The sequence below is a fragment of the Lathamus discolor genome, chromosome 5 (assembly GCF_037157495.1).
Source record: "Lathamus discolor isolate bLatDis1 chromosome 5, bLatDis1.hap1, whole genome shotgun sequence".
In the NCBI taxonomy this organism is placed as follows: Eukaryota; Metazoa; Chordata; class Aves; order Psittaciformes; family Psittacidae; genus Lathamus; species Lathamus discolor.
In genome coordinates this window covers 116,179,873-116,199,676 of record NC_088888.1, presented here as the reverse complement: position 1 = coordinate 116,199,676, position 19,804 = coordinate 116,179,873, and positions in this window count along the sequence as shown.

Genomic DNA, 19,804 nt, shown 5'->3' with positions numbered 1-19,804 from the left:
ATCTACCAAGCATATAAGGTCAAGGAGTGACCTACTTGCAGAGTTCAAGTGAATTACTTGTATATTAGTTGCCTGCCTGGTTTTCATTTCACTGGTTTGGAGTACTTTGGGATCACACTTCATTTATAGGATGCGAGCAGTGGATTTCACTCTGGTTTCAGGAGTATGAGAAGTTTTAAAGTCACCAAAGAATGATTCCCTGAGCCATGAAACCTTTTCTTTCAACCCAAGGCCTCAGGCAAATAGTATGTTCTTTCACTTCTTCATTCTCGTGAGTGTAATTAAAGTCAATAGAAGACTTTTTAACAAGGAAAAAAAATTAAGTACTATGTATTAAACAGAGAAACTGTTACATACACAGAGAATCACAGTTAATCAAAGTTGTGACATTTAAATAATCAACTTGTTTATGTCATACCTATCAAATATAAATAGAAAAAAAAAGACTGAAAAAATGGGTCAAGAGTCAGGTTCCAAAATCCATCACAGATGTCTGAACACGGCTACTGCCTTGTAAGCATACGGACATGGGTAGATCTGTGCATAGTGCAAGGGGTGATGGAGGTACACATGACATTTTTGAATACTGATTTGCAGTATGGTAATTAAAAGTGGTAATACATCACACAGCTGCAGAAATGGCTAAACTGGACTCTTTAAATCATAGACACAATGTAGGTAACTTGCTCATTGTTTCCAGTTAAAATGAATGCTGAGAAGAAGCTGTCTTTTTACAGTGGTGGTAGATAAAATTTGAGGGCTAACACAATTTGAGGGATTGCAAAACATTGAAATCAACACACTTTCTAGAAAGCGCTGCTAAAATCTTGCTGTCTCTTACAAGTTCCTAGTGACCTCTTAGCAGTTGGGTACTGTAAAGTGGTCTGCTTTCATATTCCTTTATGTTAAGAATAGTCTGAAATCATGGTCATTGATAATTAAAATTAGGCGACCTTTGCCATATTAACTGAGTGCTATGAATTTTACAGTGCCATCTTTGATTTCTTCCTTTCTCTGTGCTCACTGTTCACTAACCTCATTCATAAAATGTATTTGCCACAGGTCTTTCACACACATTGGAGAAGTTTTACTCATACAGTTAAAAGTGTTTTGTTTTCTGATTTTTTTTTTTTTTTTTTTTTTGAGGGAGAAAGCACGTTTTATGTGTATCTAGCTCTGGGTGAGAGATTTTGTTACATCAATTTAAGAATATGCAAGGTTTCATCACTAGAAGCTCACAAAAGAAAGTAACCTGTTCATACAGAAAAGCTGAATGGGTTCATGATGGAAAAAAATTCAAGCCAACACTGCTTTCTTGATGAATAAAAGTGTGTGTATCTCGTTGCAGCTTAAGAACTTAGCTCTGAGCTGATGCTGTTTATTAAGAAATGTAGTGGTAGAAGCCTGTGATGTTGAAGGGTTCTCTGTGGAGCTGTAGCCTCAAGGAGGAGGGAGTTTGTGTTCCCTTGTCATGGTACGAGCAGCTGGATCAATGGCTAATTGTGGTGAGCTGCGTTCCAGGGACTTGCAGCAAACTCCTGGTGCTGCAGTTGTGAGTCCTACTTTCAAATCAAGAGGGATAAATAATGGAGGAGCTTGAATGAATAATAAAGTTAGTTCAGTTTTTAATAGTACTGTAAACTGCCTGAGAACTTTACACTGTGTTTTATGAGATGAGGATCTAAAATGAAATTAAAGAAATGTGGAAGATCTGAAAAGTTTCCTGAAAATTTCCTGTAGGTGTAATAAGAACACTGAAAATAAGAGTGAGAAAAGGCTTCTTTTTAAAGTCCTTTGAATACTGAGTTTTAGAGAGGTTTTATGTTGGAAAGAGTATGTATCATTAGTGAGAGTTACTTATTTTCAAAGTATCTAACATTGCATCAATGTAACTAGCAAAGAGAAGTGACTTTATATACAGTTTATCTTTCATTCTTGTTGAGGCTGGAAAAAATGTAAATATAATAGTGATTTAAATGAAAATACCAAAATTTGTGAGATGATAGAGGTTATTAGAAATAATGAAATTATTTTGACAAATACTGCCTTTTTCCAGAATGTTTTTAAATGCTTCCTGATATTTTTAAAATGAGGTATCATGGGCTTTTTTGTTCCCAAGCTGCATTTTCATTTCAAATTGATTTCTTTTAAAGGACTGAAAGAGAAGTAAATAAAACATACACATATCTCATAATTTGTCTCCAGTGGAAATGTGTGCATGCATTTTGATCACCTGAAGCCAGGTGAAAAGACAAATCCTTCAAGCCATATGTTCCTTGGATAATTTGTTTTTTAAAATGGTGCGGGTATAAACTCTAAAACTCAGTATAATTATATGATACTTTAAACATAAATGTGTTTTCTCCTAGGGAAGGAAGGAAAGTTAACTAAAGAGTGTATGGAGCTGAGTAGCAACCTGTAGTACATACCTAAGGCAATATGGTAAACAGGTCACAGTCTCTTTGCTTGTGCAGTTAGACTTCTGGCAAGACAGGTATCAAGAAAAGTTTTCTAAATGTGTGAGGACCTATCTACTTCTTTGGTTGTGTAGAAATAGCAAAAGTCCTCAGGAAATTTCAGTGGTCACAAGAACAAGAGTATGTGGCTGTGCTTCCTTGCACAGTGCAGACTTCCCTCGGCCTTGTCATGTGTTTCTGCAGAGTGTGGCTCAGCAATGCTCAGAGGTGTACAGAGGGACAGGAGTGGTCACTTAGGTGAAGATACCTTCTAGCTGGGTTTACCATTCAGAGCTGGCTTGGATGTTTCCCTGCAGCACTGCCTCATACCATGTAGGCATACCCTGGTATACCTGGCTTCACATCTGTTGAAAGGAGGTAATAGTACTCACTGCAGCATGGGTTGTCCTGGGGATAATCGTGAAGCCATTGGATACCACAGTGAGGGGAACTATATAAACAGGAATAAATTGCTTAATGTAAAATGCATTTATAAATACAACCCTGTGGACCCAAGCAAAAATAAACTAAGACACTGGTATAAAACTCAGCTGTGAAAGTAGAGTATTCTAGCCACAAATTTTTACCTTTTTTCCTCTCAGAAATCCTACTCATCCATATATTCTCTTAAGAAGCCTTGGAGTGTTTACTAAAATGGAGCACTACGTGATAGCAGATAGTTTATACAAGTTAACGACAAGAGATTAGTGTTTTGTTGCCTTCTTTGGGGCTTAGGAAAAAATGAGAAGGTATCTGAAATGTTAACTTAATGGACAATGATTTTGCCATCCATAGGGGAACACAGGCATCATGTCTGTATTTTTGCTTTTATTAATAGCATTTTGATAGCACAGTTATAAAGCTTGTCCTTCGCTTGCCTTGAAATATCATACCAACTTCACTTATTGCAGAATGTTACTTTAATTTTCCAAGGTGAAATGTTCACAGAGCACAAACTAGTGAGGAAAATATGGCCAAAACAGTTACATCTGCCTTTATTTTTAAAGTGCTGTCCAGAAGGGCTTGCAGCAATTTTTGCTGATGCATAAATTGACCTAGACAGTAAATGATACATGACCTTAAAAATATCTGAAGTAGCCTTGCTTGAGAATTTTTAGTAGAGTTATTAAATGTCAGAGTAATTTACACAAGCATAGCCCTCTTTCTCTCCACCATGCCATCTGAGAAACATAGAAGCTTTAAAAATATTTTACATATATCTCTTTTGTTTTTTTTTTTTCTCATCATAGAGGTTGATCTTATTTTATCACACTCAGAAAATTAATCAAATGTGAGACTATAGTGTAGCTCACAAAGTCCTGATCCAGCAGAGCACTTAAGTACCTGCATAACTTCATCGTGATGACATTTTCCATTGCTCATTAACTGGCATTTAAAGGAAATTTTCCATTGCTTGGTGTCTGGGCATTTAGAGGAAATTGTCAGCCAAAATGGGTGAGCCATTTAGAGGAATTAGGTCAGGCAATGAACAGCCTACAACTCACAGAGGTCTGTAGGGAGCCCTGGAGGTTCAGGCCCCTTACAGAAGGCTGGAGATCACCACTAAGAGGGCTTTCTATTAGGTATATATTATAATGTAGGCTTAATTCCACAGCTGTTCTCCAGTGCTCAGGGTGAACTGTATTGAGGAGATGAGTGATGGTTGTTCAAGGCTGTGGAGACCGCTGCTTATAGAACTTAAGCCTTAAATCTTAGCTGAGCCAGTTAGCTTTAGGCACTGCTGCCTGGAGGCAGCTCAACAGCTTCTGGAACACGTACAGTAATCTGGGCATCTCTGCATTGTGCTGGCTCACACTGGGTAGACTTGCACTAAGGAGTGACCAGGAGGAGTCTTGAAGCAGTCATCTCCCATCCACTCACTTAAGGCTACATTTGGCCTTGTTGCCAAGGAGCTTTCAGAGCTTTTCACCATTTTTCAGTCATGTCTGTAACTATCGTATGTACATCTTGGGTGATCCTCCCAGCTGAAGTGCACCCTCTTCTACCTTATTGTTTATACATGAAAAGGGGATTTAAATAAGGGCAGGATCAAAACCTGCTCATATAAATAACAGCAGCAAGGTTTTCTTTTCTTTCTTTTTCTTTTTTTTTTTTTTTTTTTAATTTTTTTTTTTAATCAGTTGATCCTGCTGCATTACAGCTCGAGGCTATCAAGGAATGAGAAATAGGTTTTCTGTTCTGCTCTCTGAGTTCCTGGAATTTTTTTTATCCCTTATAGGAAAACAACTCAGAGGGTTCTTTAAAGAACAGGAAAGAATAGGTTTCCAGCTTGTTTGGTAAGCCTGACAAATATTAATCTACTATATATCCTGTAGATGATTTCTTTCGTCAGTGACAAAAACTGACCTGTATTTGAGATCTTGACTTGCTAAAATTCTCACATGCTACAGTGTAAACAGTGAAGTATTTTGCAAGCTACCAAACACAAAGCAGTGGATGGCCAGAGAAAACAGCTTTTTGATCAATCGTTCTGGAGAAGAAAATAGGCACTGCTTATTTATTGAAAGTAGGCTTAACTTTCGCTTGATACATCTGTTCTGAGAGAATATTTAGCCTGCAGTCCTAAATAGCTTACTGAAGAATCAGTGATCAAACTAGTATGAAATTCTCCAAGTGCAGTCATTCTCCATTTGTCTCCAACATACCCAGCGATTTCTGGATGGACTGTTTTCATGTCAAGTGTTTGTAGCTTGCAGTTGAAAAAACAATTTCTATTACCAAAGTGCCTTTTTTTGAGGCTTTTGTTTTATAAATTCTATACATTATCCTTTGAGCCTGTATCTCATTAACTATAAGCCGCAGTTTATATGGAAATGCATAACAATGAAGCCTGTCTGTTCCATGTGCGTGTGTGGCTCTTATTATACAGCATATACCGCTGCTGTTTTTAATGTTAGGTTGATTGGAAATTACTCTCTCCTAAGGGTATTTGTCATCTCTGTACAGTAATTTGAAGTCTCTGGCCAGTACCTGATGCCCACATTATAGGACGTAGCTGTCATTAGTGGTTGTTTCAGTGACAACACCAAGCTTGGAGGGGATATGAAGGTTTGCCCCCATGTCATGGAGCCCTAGTTGCAGAAATGAAGCAAGAGAAAAATTGTGTTTCTGATGCCTTACTTGTTTTCTGGTGGCACCATTTCTTCTCCTAGAACTGTTGGTTCTGGCACCTTCCTCAAGCAGGACTGAGTTCCAGGCCCAGGGTAATTTCCAGTTTAATATGCCCTGGCCTGATAGTCCTCATTCATACAGTGAGCAAACAAGTGCCCAGATAAGAATTAGACACCCTTTTGATTATTAATTTTTTTTCATTTATTTTCAGATGGCTTTTCCTTTTGTCGTATTGTTCACACATAATGCGTCTGACTCTTCCTATGTCACACTACATCTTTGCAGTAATTTTCTGTGCTGTTCTGTCCCTCTGGATTTTACAGCAGTGGATCAGAAAAGAAGTGCAAGCCCTAGCAGAAATAATAAATCCACTGCAGGTCTTGAAGGTACTCATTTCTGCAAAACAAAATACTGCCTCAATTCTGTTATAAGCTAGAAGGGGTGATCAAAGTGAAATACATTCATTGTGGAATTGGTTTGCAAAGCCTGCTTCTAAACCATTACACACTCTTTCTAGATTTCTTTTTTCTTTCCTGTGAAAGTAAATGCCGTTGTGTGCAGCCTGGCGTGGAGCACTGAGTCCCATGCAGCTCTTTGGAAGTTCAAGGATTCCTCCCAAACCAGGCCTGTCACGAGATGGGCAGGGAGACTGGGTTAACCTGACAAAGGTGTCACTGGATAGTATGAATCTGGATAACACATAGGAGATCTGTGAGGGGCTGCAAGATTTGGTGCTTATAGATTGTGCTGGGAACTGTCCATATAGTTGCTGCACTGGAGTGCTAGGGATTCGTGGTCATCTCCCATCTGCCAAATTACTTGGACCACTTCAAAACCTGTGGCATATATGCTGTGCTTCCAACTGGAAGGTTGGGGTGGTTGGTCATCGCTGGAGTAATCTGACATTTGAAAAAATATTTTTTGAACTGTCCTACAATTACAGATATTTCTAATCTATGCAATCTATCTAATTAGGTTCAACCATGCCCAATTCCTTGTCTGATTGCCTGAGCCTTTCCGCTTAACCAGTCAGGTTTATTCAATAAGGTGTCCTATAATGTTATTTCCTTCCTTGAGAGTATATGTTATCATCCCTGACACAGACTTAAGAATCCCTCCACTTTTTTCTTATTTTTACATTCTCTTTCTCCACCGAAAAGCGCTGTGCTTTAGTTAGGAATCACCTAGCTGAGGAGAAGCTTAGGTGGGACGTTGGATCTCACTATTTTTATTTTTAAGTATCTAGAAGATTCTTAAGAGACACAGAAATTATAGAGTAGGCACAATATAGGTGGAATCCCCATAAATTTAATACAAGTTAGTTTAAATTGTAGATTCAAATAGTTAACAAGATTGGAAATAATAAGAAATTAATACAGTTGCACAGGCAGTTGACTCACTGTTACTGTCATTTCCTTTTGTCTTTGGTCATGGGGATAACAAGGTAAGAAATAACTTTGTTTCCTTTTATTGATTCATTTGATATTTGAAATAAAGATGTTCTTTTTTTGTCTGAACAAGTCTTTTGTAAGTTAATATTATGTTAATTAGAATGGATGTCTTCCTGAGCCTTATTTTCTTGTTCATTTGATCTAATTAGCTGATTAATTTTTAATTGCCTACTGAGACATTTTTAGCATACTGTGATTTGTGTTTTACCTTTACATTTGGAAAACAATGGTATGCCTAAAATGACTCTAAAGTATTGTACTGAGGTATTTCTGCGAAAGATAATTGCAAATTATTATTTCTTCCTGCTTCCTAATTTTAGTGCAATCTACTTTGAGTTAGCGCTCATTAATCAAAAAGGTTTGCATGGTGTGGAGTAACAAGAAGGTGTTTCAGTTAGGCAAGCTTCACAGGAGAGGGTCTGTGACTTGGTGATCAAATGGAAATGAAATCTCATGGCTGTGTATAAATACTGCAGAAAACACTTCACAACTTACAACATATAGTCTTTGTCTCCACACTAGCATTCTGAGCTTCTCAAACTGAATTCATTAATAAGCTTAGAACTAGAAGTATAAAGTTCTAATAAGGCCAGGTGTTGATTAAAACTTATTTTTTGGTGGTGGAAGATAAATCACAGTTCTTAGCAAGTTATTTCAAGTTATTCCCTGAATATTTAAAATCTGCACCTCATTCTTAGACTGAATTAGTCTTGCTGTAACTTCTAGCCCTTGGATCTTGTTCTGCATTTGCCTGCTGGATTGATATACTGGATTTACCCAAGTACAATTGAAGAGCCCTCTATTATCAAATTTTTATTCCCTATGGTAAGCACTTGTAGACTGTGATCAAATCATTCTTTAACTTTCTCTTTGATAAGTTTACTAATTGAGCTCCTTAAGTCTCTTTCAGTAAGTCATGTTTCCTAATACTGTAATTGTTCCCCTGGCTTCCTCACAAGCCATGCAATTTTTTACAGTCTTTCTCCAAACAGTACCATGAACCCAGTGAAACTACTAGTTGTTTCACTGATGCCAAATAACATAACCTCCCTACTCCTGTTTGTTATTGTTTGTACGTGTGGTGAACATAGTACCTTTTTGTCACCGCACTAATCTAGAAATTCATAGTAATCTGGTTACTCATCATGGCCTCTGTTCCCAAATCCTTAACCTCCTCTCTACAATCTCTTTCTCCAGTGTAGAGTACTTCCTCTTTAAGTCTGTCTCATTACACTCATTCCTTGATCCATGCCCTTCCTGTTGACTATACTGAAGTACATAATGTCTGGTCACTCTAACCTAACCCAACCGTCTCCATTATTTTCAATTTTCTGGTCTTCTTCAATATTGTGAAAATGGTATTTTTTTAACAAAAATGAAAGATGGTCCAGGAAGCAGTAACCAATTCCAATACCAGTGCCTTGTTCCCATATCATGTCAAGATGGCTTACATGTGTCTGCTACGTAGTTTTTAAGTAGCTTTGGATGCCATTCTGATTTATCACATCTAATTCTAGCCATCCAGAAATTAGCTTCTAATGGTTGGTACTTTTCTGAGCTCTTAATAGATAGTGGAGGGAGATGGAGACCTTTGAAGAAAGATGTAGTGGACTTATCTGAAAAGCCATAATTCACTTTTCAACAGTACCTTTTTCTTTTCATTGACTATAATGGGAACATAGAGAAGTTAAGAGAAGGTGCTAAAGCTCTAATTACCATGGATGAATCCCATCTCTTATGCTTTTTAGCTTTTTGGTCAAACTATGGTGTGTTACAAAGCCAGTTGTCTTACAGGCATCCATCAAAATGATTGCCTTTAGCAGTCCCATTTGTAATCACATCAGAAAATGATATCAGGTTAGCTTGACAAGATCTGTTTTCCAGAAACCCATGTGGATCAGCTTTAATTAGATTATTCCTTTTAGTTCCTTATCAAGTTAGTTATCACTTATATGCCTCTTTTACTTTCCTATCAGATCTTTTTATCAAATTCCTGCTTTTTCCACTTTAATATTGACATGCATCCAAATTGTGAAAAATCTGAGGATCTGATGTCTTAGATATTTTTATTTATTTCCCCTTCCCCTGTCTGCATCAGGTAGACTTTTATCTGAGGTGCTCCTGCACTCAATCAGTCAGTGGTAGTCATCAGTTAGGATGACAGAGTTTTCTCTCAGATCTTCAGAACTCTTTACCATGCAGCCTATCCATGTGGTGAAGTCCTGCAATCTTCCCAGTGGAGGGTGAGGTGATGGGCTTTTTGGTTTGTTTCAGTTTCGGGTTTGGGGTTTTTTAGGACTTGAAGTGAAAATTTTCATAGATGTGATAGATTGTATGTTTCTCTTTCCAAACTCACATGTTTTAAAATACTTCTTTTTAATATCTCGGGAAGACTTACCATATTTACGTTCTTCCTCATTCGTTTTTCTCTACAAAAGAGACATCCAGAAGTAAACAGGGAGACCACAGCATCCTGTTGCCCTGTGACTGCAGAGAGGCTAACAGGGCTGAAGGGAAAGCTATGACCTTGTACTGCATGTATGGTAAGAGATTAAAAGCATTTTTTTTTTCCTTTTTTGATGTAATATTCCATGAGGAGAATGCTCTGGAATAAGGACTTCTGCCTCCAACTAAGAAGGATGCTTGCAGGACAAAAGCAATAGGAGAAAATGTACACAATGGTGTTTTCCTGAACAAGGAGACTCCCCAAAAGCTTGAAACTCTACCTGACAGACAAGAGAGATTAATGCAAGAGAGTTCATTCAAGTAAACATTTAATTAGAAAACTGCTGGTGGCATTTCTTAAAATATGTTGAGCTACCTGGTATAAAAGTGGTAAACTGTAAAGGCAAGTCATTGCCCTCCTGTCCAGCTTCCTCCTTCTGCTAGACTTTGAATAGCACCTCAAAAGACAGAAGGTCTCATATTTAATTCCAGACACCCCTGTTCATCAGTTGGGGGGATGTGTTGCCAGTGTAGTTGTGGATCCTTTCACAAGATGCATAAGGGTTTCTTGTGCCTAACTGATGCTGGAATGCACCAGTTACAGGAATCATTTATTTTCTGTAAAGACAGATTAGAGAAATAATTCAATGATCTATCCTTCTTCCTGGGTAATCCAAGGACAGATTCAGCTGGGAAGGCAAGATAGTGTTACCTGACAATAATATTTTATGCTGACTAATTCTGAGTCCTAATAAATATCAGGAAAGCAGTTAATGTCTACTGTGACCATCCCACTGGTGGAGGTTAGTTTGCCTCAGTTGGAGATGTCTGTAATTTTGTTTCTTCTCTTTTCTTAGTCTTATCTCTTAATTTCTTTGCTATTCTCTGCTGTTTCTGCCTCTGCATTAGAAGTACAGGTGATAGTTTTACAGTGGCCAGATCATCAGCTGGGCCAATTGGAGAGTTCAGTTCATTATGGGACTGCAAGTTTGGGGGTTTTTAAGTTACTACTTTGCTAGACTAGTGTTATATGGGATGTTTTGAGGGAATATTTTCCAAAATGCAATTTTTAAAGTCCAAAACTAGTATCTTAATAACATAGCAAGTGCTTTACAGGCACACTACATAGTTAACTCTCGAGCATCTCATATAGTATCTATCTTAACAGAATATTTGCACTGAAGCCGTTTCAGATCTTTGCGACAGACCACACTTACGCTCATTATAGGAGTTACCTAACCAGCAAAGAGTTACATCTCAACGTGAAGGTATTTATGTGATTACTTCTTGGGAGGTGTTCATCCAAGTGTAAATTACTCTGCCTCAGAACAGATTTTAGCTGGTGTCGACAGCTTGGATGACTGGCACATTGTCATTTTCATAACACACCTAAAAGGAAGGTGCCAAAAGAACGTAAGTGGCATTGGTGCAGTGAAAAATTTCCAGTGAAAATTTGTCTTAAGGTATATTGGTAGAAATAGGTCAGCTTCAGTTAATACCAGGGATAAAACAGGATTATAAACTATTATTTTTCTTTTTCATTGTTTCTGGGGGGGATCTCCGTTCACATGAAAGCAGTGCATGGTGATGCTGTCATGATATCATAAGACTCTGTGGTTTATGCTCCTTTACTGCATATGTAGTGCTCTTTTCAGATGTCCCTGCACAACCCTTCCCCAGCTGTGCTGGTGTCATGAAGACAGCTTATTTTCTGCCCTAACCATTCTGGGGTGAAACCTCCATGCTGATGTGGATGTTTTCCTCTGTTTTCCCCAAGAATACAAGGGATATGCAGTCACTCTGTGTGCCAACTGGTCAGTTTTGTTGCTGTCTTTCTGTTGTCCAGTTATAACAAAATTCTGAAATTAAATTCCCACTAGTATTAATGAAGAGTGGTGGTTAAGAATAGCAGATAAACCTAATTTATCACCCCATTCTTCTGTACAAGAGAATCACCGCACTAGAGTGATGCTACATATGCTCCAGAGTTCACACATTACGAAACACATCTCACATGTACTTTATTAGCTGGAGTATAATCCAGCCATGGGATGAAAAATCAAAGTGAACCACACTTTGTAAGTTTACAGCTCAGGAAATGGAGGGAAGCTGCTTTCCTTCTGCTCACTAGAACAGAAATCCTTTTGAAAAGAAAGTTCATTCCAACCTCTGTTTTGGAAGTGTGCTGCATGTGATTTCATCCCGTTAGCTGTGATGGTCACCATTCAGTCCTCTTAAGTGACGATGTGATGTACTGGTGGAAAAGGTTGTTTCCAGTGTTATCCGGATAAATCTTCCTATGAACACTTGACCAAGAGCACACATGTTTTACAATTATGTCTGTTTAAAGAAACCAGCAATTTCCCCTCAGTACTGTAGAATCTCTTTTTTTTTTTTTTTTTTTTTTTTTCTGGCAAGAGATGTTAAGAATTTGCAATTCCTGTCTATTATAATAGATTTTAATACAGAAATGGTTCACCCAGGTTTGTAAAACTGAAGGCATGTACCCCACAGTTTTGTTTGTTTCATTTATTTAGCATGGCATGGCTAGGTCCTGGAACTAGCTTATATGAGGTCATTACCCTATTGATTAAATAGTGTGATGAAAAGGGCATGATAACACACTGCTGGGAGATTATTGCCAGACACTTTGCAAACAAAGCTGCTGAAAGGAGAGCAGTTGTGAGATCTTCAGTGTGGTGGGTAATTAGCAAGCAAGTAGGAATTAAAATAAAGGATACATGGTGTGATATAGTGATTATGTGCAGATAAGTAATGTTTTGAATACTCCCTTTTGGTAACTGTAATGAGAATACATCTTAGTACAGGAAATGTCTGCTGGGACTTCACTATCCAGAATCCTTTAACAAGCTATGCAGTTTGTGTCCCTGAGAGTGAAAAGAAAGCATGGAAGCAGTGCGGCAGATCTGCCTCATTTTCTTTAAATCTTTCTGTCTGGGTCTTTATTTTCTTCCCAAAATCTCAAACTGATGTAATGTATCTTAGAGGAATATACTAGATCTGTGCTGTTTGTTTGGGATGGACCATGATTTCTTTAAAGAAACCCAGTCTTTTTGGGGACAACAACTGGATCTGAACAAACCATTTATTGAGTGGGAAGCATCAGCTCTTGCAGGAAAGAATATGCACCTGCGGTGTAAAGGCAGTAGCAAACTTGTGATTCTTCCATTCAGAAAGAGGGAAGACTCACCTCTGCCCCTCTCAGAAGCACAAATACTTACATGTTCCTGAACTAAATCAGGACATCAGATCTATTCTGTGGCATGTTTCACTTCAGCGACCCTTTTACGCCTGCAAAACCCAACAGATTAGAGTCTTTCTAGGCAGCACCTCAGTTGCATAATGGAGAATTAAATGAAAATTTCCAGAATGTGGCACAAACTGTGGAGAGAGATAGGTAGACACTGAAAGACATCTTGTTGGCCGTGCATTGTTTCTTTGTCCAGTTTCAGGTACTTTTCGGTCATGAGATCTGTCGCAGGATACTGAGAAGTTCATAAATTTTATTGTTAGTGCAATTCTTCAGGCCCCTTACCCACAGTGTTATAGACCAGAGAGGGAGAGCTACTGTCTTAGTGTCTTCTTTCAGAAATCTCAAGCTGCACCTTCAATGCACAGATTTAAACAGCCACAACAGCATTAACAGTCAGAGGGAAGAAGGCACCAGGGAAGGAAAAATAGTAAGGAAGGGAGAAGAAAAGAGAAAGTGCTGTTGTGGGGGAATGCATCTACACAGGGCTGAGGGGGGAAGCAGCTATGATGAGGGCAAGCTAAATGGGGAATTCTCTGTCCAGCTCTATTAACCATAATTTTAGTTCCTCTTTTCCATTTTTCAGCTTAAGTAAGCAAGCATATAGCCATGTTTATATAATAGCTGGAGTAATGAAGATGGAATATACCAATTTGGGGCTAATTCTTGCCCCCAGGAGAGCACAGGGACTGCAGCTGTGCCCAGCCCCTACTGAAAAGAAGTGGTGAGAACAGCTCCTTGTATCCAACTTCCCATTACATCCTCACTAGGGACCACCATAGCCTAGCCCTTAAAATAAATAGATGAGGTTAATTTTTCCAGCAGTAGAGTTGGTTTAGCAGCTCTCAGCACCGGTTCAGTTGTGCTCCTACTCAGGCTGATGAAGTGGTTTCCTTGGCAAGAGTTGGACCCAATGGAAAATTTTTGAAAAGTCCATTTATAGCCATTTTCAGTCATCGGGTATTGAGTCTTGGGACTGTCTTTTGTTTTCTTCCTATTTGATATCTTTACCTTCCAGATTATAACAGGCAGGGTTTTCCTCTACTTTTATCACAATGCTGTTACGTACTTATGGCCGTAATGTCCTTTCGTTGGAGGGTGTGGGAGAAGCCTGCACCATGACACATCTGACCACATCCTCTGAAACCGAGGTTTTGGCTGAACTAATTATTTTCACAGGTGGAAGAGAACAGGCAATGCTGCCTAAAGAGTGGGAAGATAAGTGTATTTGTGAGCATGTGTTTGTGTGGTTATACCATCTAGGAAGAGCAGAGCCAGATACAGTTCCCCTTGGGTTTTTAATATGTGCAAATCCCCACTAAAGATGTAACTGGAGAAGTCCCATTTCTCTGCCTGAAGTCCTGCACTTGCCTGAGGTTTGGCATGCTGGGAATGCATCTTGCTGCAGAAACCCTGCCCTCTTGAATTCCTGTTCTGCCATTCCCCAAATGATGTCCTTTGCTTCTGTGGGCAGGGGGGAAGTCGCCCTTCCTCTGCATTGCTTGTTTTTGTTACACTAACAGTATGAGGTACCCTTTATTTATAATCTGAATGTTAGGGATGTTGGGCCAATCTGGTGCTTCCAGCTGGCTGAACACTTCCTAGTGCTTTGGATGCCAGATATAACATAATTTATTGTGGAAAACAGTAGGGGTAATACACTTCTCACTATCAAAGGTTAATGTAGAATATCAGCAGCTCTTCGGCAAGGATACATGTATTGTTGGATGGTCTGTGATTAGGGGTCTCATTAAAATAGAAAAACAAACTGCTTTCCTTTTTAACGCTGCTGTTCACCCCATTCTCTTTTCCCTCCTTCTCCTCAGTTATTTTAACTCCTTCATTGCATTATGCACTTTTTACACATTACCTCAGGGAGAGAAAAGCAATCATACTTTGTTTCTTTGGCATGAAACTGAGCAAACTAAGGGGGATTTCTTTTTTTCTTTGTTTTAGCTAAAACATTAATTTCCATGCCAAGACAGAGCAAAACTGCTGAGTTAGTCAAGGCTGCAAATTGAACAGGTCCTTTTACCTCTAGAAAACATTAAAGCATCTTTCTGCCAGTGAGCTGGCACCCGTTGCTGGATCAAGTGTGACTATTAACGGGAAATTGGGAAAGTACATTATCACTTCAGTGCTGTCATTACCAGAGGGTTTCACTGAACTATAGCATTCAGGAAAGTGAGACTCCAAAGACCAGAGAAAAATGGCACACTTACAGCTAGGGAAGGAAAGCTTCAGACAAGGAAGTCGGAGATACATTAAGAGTTTGTGAAGGTACCCAGCGTGGGAGACAAGTAGCTGCTTTATTAAAAAGGGATATGATAGGTAAAGTGTTACATTATTCTTCAAGTTTAGAAAGAAACTGATGCAGACTTTTCTAATGGGCTCATCTAATCAATTCTAGAAGATGTGAAATCTGTCAAGGCAAGATTGCATCTGCCTGAAATCATTAGGTTAGATTAGAGGTTCGTTCTGCACCAATGAAACTCCCCAAAGAGAGGCTTTTGTTGGGAACTTTATTTCTACCCAAGAGAATAAGTTCGCTTTCCAGGGATTCTTCTTTTTAAAGTGAGATTTTTTAAATCATCAGAAATACACAGTAAACTGCACTGATAGTTCAGTTTAAGAATATAATGGAAATTTATAGAATAATTAGTTAGTAAAAGTTGTGGTTATTTAAGACATTAACTTACCACTTAACCCTGAGTGTTGCCAGGTCAGCAGGTGGGGAAGCTACCTTCTTCCTCCAAAGCCATGCTGAATTCACCGACAGTTTTGGCATCAGAGCCATAAGGAAGGCTGTGAACATTTTGTTATAGTTCACAGTCTAAGCTGTGTCTGACTTCCATTTTATGGGATAAAAAATGACAAATAATACGTAAATTCAGTTTGTTTTGCTTCTCCTTTTCAAAGTTCTTTAGAGAACTGAAGTAATCTTCCTGACACCCATGCAAGGTAAGCCTAGCTATCAAGTTTTACGGATGTGGAAACTGAGGCACAAAGGGGTGAAATAGTGATATTTGAAAATACGGGTGCCTAAAATGAGGCAACTTGAGCCTATGGTCCAAACAGCAGAAGTCCTGAGCTCCTTATTTCACTAGAAAACAAGGATGCTCAGCGCACAAGTGGTGCAGGCCCTGAATTGACATGCTAAAATCTGAAGGCTGCAGGGCAAGGTATGGTTCCCCAGCCTGTGGTCAGACCACTAGACCAGAGCGCTTCTGAATGATTGCCAGAACCTGCATGTTGTTTCTGGCCCTCTTTAGGATTTAGGAATCTGACATTTTAACTGATTTTTGCTCCCAGCTTACCTGCTCTTAGTTGAGTCCCTCAGCTCTACACCTGTTGTTTTTTTTTGTGTGAATGGTTTCCCTACAGGCATGATCAGTTTCATGAGAAAAACCTCTATAGGAACATAAAATCTATTTTTGTTTTTGTTTCCTGGGATAGTCTTCCCTCTTGAGAGTTACTCATCAAGCCACATATTTGCTTTGCTCAGCACTATTCTGGTAGAAATATTTCTTGTTTATTTAGTCTTAACACATGGTCTGACATTCCCTTGTTACCACAACACAGTAGACTGCGAGCTTGGAGTGCCCAGGGAATCCAAGATTATGGCCCAGAAGTTAAAAAATGAGCGCTGATCTTAACTGTGTATCTTTTGGGGCTCTGATCAGGGCATCAGCATGTTTGAATTTTCAGCATGTCCTGTGCTCTGATGGTATGTAGAGGTGTGGTTGTTCTGGGTGTCATGAAAGGCACCCCTGTGGTTCACAACAAGCATCCCCAACCTGGAGCTCCCAAAGAGCAGATGTACCTTTGAAACAGTGGTTATTTCAACCTAGCACTTACTACTTTTACTAATACAGTTTCTGTCAATTTGTAGTATCAGTAAGTTAAACAATACTGAGCTCCTATTTCATAGTTCTTAGAAAATAATCTATTCCCAAATTTACAGCAGAAAAGTATTTCCATCCCTCCCCCCCCCCCCAGTTGTTTTCAGTGAGGCTTCAAAAGTCATTCAGATAATAAGACTTTAATTCTGTGAAATTTTATCAAAGGGCACTCTTTCCCTGGACTCAGATATGAACCTATTTTGCCAATCAGATAAAACTTCCTTAGCTTTTTCCTAGCAGTATCAGTGGTTAACTTGATCTTACTGCACTGTAAAGGATTTTATGTTACAAGTCATTTTTCATAGAATCTCTTTGTTATGTTGGATGAACTCTGGACAGAGTATTTGTAAGAACATTTCCAGGAACGTTAATACCACACTGTAGTCTCCAATGAAATGAAAATGACTTAAAAAGGGTTTCTTTGAGATTAATAAAAGAGAGAATGTATAATGAAAAGGGTTGATAGGGAAATGTTTAAGTGTATTAGTAGGCACAAGAAATACTTATTAAGCAAAATAATGTCTGTATACCACCCCCCCCCATCCATTTTAAATTGGATATATTATTTTAGCTGTTGGGACTCCTTCCTTCCACCTTGTGAAAGCTGACAATTTTTACTTACAGCCTGGAGCTAAATACTGCAGTGCCTCAAAATGGAAGATGAAGCAGGCCAACAGGTTTTCTTTGTCTTTTGAAAAAAATGAAGTGTCATTTCTTTTCCCTCCCCCTCATCTGTTCCTCCCCCCTCACTACACCCCTACTGGTATTAGCAGCTTTTCCTCCAAAAAAGCACTAGATGGTGCCCCTTTTCTTTGAGTGTGACAGAGCTAGATTTCCCAAGAGAGGTGCTATTGCCCTGCCGTGAAGATCATCAGGAACAAGAACTTGTAGGGTTTCCTCGTCCCTTAGTAATTAAGAGCCCAAGATAAGTCACTTTTACTCCTTTCAAGTCTTCAAACCTGAATGAGATCCATCTTTAGGAAACTGTCTTGCTAATGACAGAGAATGAGTCATGGCTTCAAAGATTCATGAGCAGTAAAATAGTTTTTTTAAAAGTGATTTCAAACCAAAAAGGAGAAGAAGCAGGAGATGTGTTTCCCTCCCTGTTTTCAGTTGCCCAGCACTGCAGTATCAAAGAATGTTTTCAGTATGCTTTACTGAAAAGAAAACTTTTCAAGTCAGGGATCATTAATTAGACGTTATCTGGGCAATCTGATTGATATTAATTTGCTAATTTTTGCCAATTATGACCCTTGTTAATTTGTTAATTTTATTATGACCAATTCATTGCCCTTTAACTGACCAAGCAGCCTTTGTAAACAGGATTGTTATTACAGTTCAGTTTTCTCTTTTAAAACAAAGTGCCAAACAGGGAATATGGCCCAGCCTTGTATTCTGCATGTTCTGTCAACTTACACTATCTCTCTATTAAAATAAATCTTATTAGTCATGGGTAGCAGATTGTTACCCAGCCTCTGAAACTGGAAAAGAATCACTGCTTAAAAGGATATTACCTGTCTTCATCTGTATTTCTTGCTGCATTGGAATAACTGTTTACCTGATATGCGTCATCTTTGTATTTAGATGATTGATATACTGTAGTCACTTAACAGAAGAAATAGATAACATGACATTGAGACAAATTCAAAATCACCAACAAATATAATGTCTGCTTGCTAGGAATGAAAGTTGAAGCAGATATCAAATCCCTCATTGTGAACCCCCTAAAATTTAACTGAAAAAAAGCCACTTTGATCTGTTTATTTATGCATTTGAAATGGCATAAAAAATAAACATCCTTTGAAGTGACCCAAGATAAATTAGTCCAGGTTTGTAATTTCTTACTATTTTTGTAAATGGTCCTTAGAAAATTAGGTCTGTTGGCATCTGGGAACAAAAATTCAACTGGGAAAAGAAGCTTTAATATGAAACAGAAAGAATTATTCCCATGCTCTGGCTGCCCTGTCATATGTCATGACATGTGGCAGGTTGACTGCTCATTAATTCTATTTATATCAGTATGATAATACACCCCACTGAGTACACATGTGTTAAAATATTCATAAATTATGTTTAGTGCAAGCAGATATACATTACATGCCAAAAGAAGACTATTATTTAAAGACAAAACTGGTAAACAGTCAAACACGAAGAAGTCTTTTTAATGTTGGTCCAGTACATTGTGTATCTTCAGACTTGCATTTAATTGCCTTTACTTGCAGACTGTGTCTCCAGCAATGCAATATCTAATGCACCTTTATATTTTTTTAGCAACTTGCAAAAGAAGCAGCTTTTACTGAAAGTAATTGGAATTTCAGCAATTACTGTAAATGTCATATTATCTCAAAGCAGTAGCTATAACAATTTGAAATATTAAAATGAAGGTTTACTTTGACCTTCACATATTTTAAGGTACTTTTACACTGAAAGCTGAAAGCTCTACTCTAAATATTAAAAAATTCAAATGCAAACTATTTTTGGAGGAAAATGCAGTCTACCTCCCAGAATAGTTAATCTCTGTTGAGAGTAAATTTTAAGCAAAAAAGATCCTAAAGTAGTTAAGCATATATTGCTCAGGATATTTTCTGTTACATATATGTTTCTTGAACTTTTAAAACTGCGAAATGAAAAATAATTTTTACAAGTAGTTGCTTTTTTATACAATGTGAAAGTAATCTCAGACTATTAAAATGAATATATCTGCACCTTAAAATCTGTTTTTTCAGAATCAAAATGCTCTTCTACGTACAATCACTTCTAAATTGCTCCTAGCATGGGAATAGAATTATTAGACTATTTAGACACGTGCTTTTTATCTAACAGGAAGTCATTAGGAATTACGTTGAATTCCTTAATTTAAAAATACCTTAAAAATGACCTTTTAAATTTAAAAACATATTTCAGAACTTTAGAAATTATCACAAATTATTGTGGGCTAATGGCACAGGTGTTAAAATCACTGTATGGTTCAAAATTATTAACAGAAGGTATGATATGGTACACATTTTCTTGCAACTATTGTGATAGCAGTTGTCCTCCCAAGTAAGTACAAACCAAGCTGGTTTTGATATCCTGTTAGTACTTCACATTTGGAAAACAATTTCAAAACTTTTTAAAACATCAAATGTAGTAATGGGGGCAGTGAGA